Raw genomic sequence first — 3,973 nt, 5'->3', positions numbered from 1 at the left:
ATAAATATTTAAATATTGTTCCTAAGCCATCAGCAGAAATTGAACTGGTCCAGTGCTTTTGAAAGTGACTCTTCTAATTCACTTTGTTCTAGAATGATTTGTGTAAATCCAGAAACCACTGATTAATATAAAGGTAATGTTATTGAATATGGAGCAGCAGCCAGATTGATATAGAAAAATAGATGGAACTTAAAGTAAAATTAAGTAAAATTAGTAAGTGCATTCTTTTTATAAAGCCTTTCATATTTGCCAATGATGAATCGCAAACTTTTAATGGGCCTTTAGCTATTTCAAAGAAAGAGTCAAAATCAGTTAATTATCATTTTCACAAGTCAATTGTACAAAAAAGGTTTAATGTTTCCTGGTACTGACAGTCAGGAGAGGAAGTTCCTCTCTGAGTTCCTAAGTTTTAGACAAATGCATATGTTCTGAATTGCGTTGGCCCCAGATAATATAAAGCAAGATTTATTATGGTACCTTTGAATGCAGACCTGTGGGATAACACTTAGGAGAAGTCTGATAAGAAGTATAATATTCTGCTTGTCTAAGTAAATTGAGAGGTGTTTTAGAATATTTAAATCAATGAAGTACATCCCATTCACCAGTTCTTCATAAATGCTGTTTTGCTCATCTGAGCTTTTGAAATCTATTAACAAGAAACTGATTTTCAGTAAAATTCTTTGTCAGGTGAAATAGTTATTCTGTGTTGCTGGTTAATAGTTGAGACATAGCTTGAAAGCCAAGATTATGACTGTCATTCTATAGGAAAAGGATTTCTATAAATCTACCCCTTTGCAGTTAAATGAAGGAGCACTCATAGGCTATGATGTGCTTGCCTCAAGAGTTTGTTTTGCAGTCCTTTCCAATGAAAAGGGATTGTGGTTATCACTTTAAAGGTCTACCTTGTACATCTTAGCCTCAATATTTTTGGTCTGGAGAAAGTTTAAAGCTGATATAAAATGTAGTTCTTACCTTGAATATTAAAGAAAAATGCTTTGTAAAATACATTTGAATACTTAAATTTAAGAAAAAATGCAATGACATTTCCTCTAAGACAAGCTGGTTTTAAAATATGCATCTCAGTTACTGAATAAGTTAACCAGATAGAGTTCTTTTATGACAATTAAGAAAAAAAAGGGTTGTTTTGTTAGTTGTCTTCTAAAAATAATGTATTTTGTTTTCAAAATGTTGATCTATAAGAAATGTAGATCAACAGAACTTTTGATCTATAAAACTTTTTTTAAGCAGTAATTGCACAACATATCCAGTTGTTCAATATGGTCACTCCATGTTTTTGAGGAGAAAGCCATAGTATCTCATATAATGCTCCCATTTTCGTTCTCTATGGTAATAGTTTATGTAGCCAGCTTACTAACAATGGTGTCAAATCATTAAAACACCATAATAGTAGAAGTATGGATTCAGAATAAATTATTTAAATTCTTCTACTAAAATTGTCATCTGGTCCATCAAAATATACTTTTACAAACTTTGATTATGAAAATAATAGTAAAATTCAAGTTCTATGTAAGCATCCATATCTGTGGCATATACCGAGGCTTTGAAGTGGCGGAGGTTAATTCCAAAGAATGGTAGGCCCAAATAGTTCAGAAGTCACATAATATCCTATATGATTTCTAAGCGATATCTTCAGATGATGAGAATATATAGCATTTTCAGTACTCGGAACAAGACAGAAAATGTATGTCAGGGCTGCATTGTTCCCAGTGTGGCCTATTGGCCTTATAATGGATTAAATGGAAACTGACCCATTTCAGTGCATGTTTGATCCAGAGGGCTGCCACAGGATGAGGGCTGGTTTCCATTTATAAAAAATGAGAATGTCTCTTTCCAGGTCTGTTAAAATGGGATCAAAATCACAAAAGTAAAGAAAGCAAATATATCAGAATCATTAATATAACTATTAACTATGTGCATGTGAAGGTGTCTCCTGACATCTGATATTTTATGAAAATATTTGTATGTAAAAAGTCCAGATAACCCTTTGCTTTTTTTCTTGACTAACCTGACTCAGAACTTGTTAACTTACTGACTGGGGGGAGAGGGTGTCCAACAGTCTGCCTTTTTTTCCCCCACTATAGCTCTTGATAAGATAAACAACCAAAAATCCCAAACAGAAGCAAGTTGCTATCTACAAACCAAATCTGATAAATTTACATAATATAAAATTTGTATATTGTTTTTGAGACTTCACCAAGAAATATCTATAAAATAAATTATATTGAGACTAGAGGCCTCTTGCACGAAAAGATTCATGCAATAGGCCTTCCCTTCCCCTGGCTGCCGGCACCAGTTTTCCTCCAGCACCCGGGACCCAGGCCTTCGCTCCGGCCGGAGCCGCCTTCAGTCTTCACTCCACCGCTACACGCCTATGTATGCAAATTAACCGCCATCTTTGTTAGCGGTTAATTTGCATATCTCGCCGATTAGCCAATGGGAGGCGTAGCGAAGGTATGGCCAATTACCATGTTTGTCTATTATTAGATAGGATGTACACTTAAGGGATATTCCTAGGAAGGTTTTTAAAAAGTTTTTTTAATAGAAATTTTCTAATATCTGCAATGTAAGTACAAAAACATAATAGATAAATCCCAACTGCCACCCACCAAAACAACCAGTGTTCTGATTACTTAGGGACAAGTACTTAAATGTCCAGACCCTGATTTGGAGAAAGAGAGGTGGCTGCAAAGATTATGAAGCAAAGTAATCCTTCAAATTCCTCTATTTATTATTTGCCCTCAACTTTTGCTAGCCATTACACCAATGCATGATATATAACATGCTTATTTTGAAAAATATAAAAAAGAAGAAATACATATTTTAAAATAGTAAAGGTAAAATGTGAGCTTAAGAAAAGAGGTGTGAGAGAGAGGGAAGGAAGGGAGAAAGAAAAGAAGCAACAGATGAAGGGGAGGGATTAAGGGAGAAAGAGGAAGCAAAAAAGAAAAGAAGATAAGGAAAGAAAGAAAGAAGAAATGAAAGAAGAAAGGTACATGTGCAGAGTAAGTCTCAATATTCCAATATTCGGTCTTTACCGTTGGTTATCGCTCATTGGATATCACTGCTGTCCATGTATCTGGTGTCTGCTCTACCCTTGCTCCAAAAACTATGGTAAATGAGCCAGCAGCAGATTGTCAGGCTCCACATCACAACATATTTGGTCCAAATCTGCATATTCAAAAGATATACAGTGCTTAATAAGCATATCCCAACTTCAGAAATATTGCTCTAGATCACAATGTCCAGTAGTGGCATGACACAGGAGAAAAAAATCCTGTCTAATAATAGACAAACACGGTAATTGACTGTACCTTCATTACACCTCCCATTGGCTAATAAGTGAGATATGCAAATTAACTGCCAACAAAGATGATGGTTAATTTGCATACATAGGTGCAAAGTGGTGGAGCGAAGACTGAAGGTGGCTCTGGTCAGAGCGAAGGCCTGGGTCCGGGTGCCGGAGGAAAACTGGTGCCAGCAGCCAGGGGGAGGGAAGGCCTATTGCACGAATCTTTTCATGAAACAGGCCTCTAGTACAATTATAAAACAGACAGAACATGAAACAAAAATGCACAGGGAATCAACAAATTAACTATGAGACAAAGAAAATTTCTGTTTATCTATAACTGTGTGATACATCAGTTATCTTATAAAGCTAGAAAGTGAAAAATAAAATAAATTTTAAGTACTATATTGTGTCTGTTTGCTTCAGAAGGAAGTGGTCAGCATAAAATATGGGAAAGATAGTATGCTTTGCTCTTTGCAATGCATTTTCCCTGTTCATTTTATGCCTACTAGTAACCTAATAAGCTGTCATGTAAGCTAATATTAAAAGCAACAAATTATACTTTTGTTTATTTTATTTAATGATACTCATTAAAATTTTATGTTACATACAATTGCTATCAGATTTTATGTGGCCAATTAATGTTACATTAAATTATGCTTTTTT

The 3,973-nt window shown here is 34.8% G+C and overlaps 1 protein-coding gene across 2 annotated transcripts in view; it reads left to right on the top strand.

Moving 5' to 3' along the window:
• Nucleotides 1-3,973, top strand: part of CADM2 (cell adhesion molecule 2) — a 170,135-nt gene that overhangs the window by 21,112 nt on the left and 145,050 nt on the right. The gene's annotated exons all lie outside the window — the stretch shown is intronic.

Source organism: Myotis lucifugus, unplaced genomic scaffold (genome assembly GCF_000147115.1).
Source record: "Myotis lucifugus unplaced genomic scaffold, Myoluc2.0 scaffold_75, whole genome shotgun sequence".
NCBI classification, from domain to species: Eukaryota; Metazoa; Chordata; class Mammalia; order Chiroptera; family Vespertilionidae; genus Myotis; species Myotis lucifugus.
This window is presented reverse-complemented; position numbering and strand designations above follow the sequence as displayed.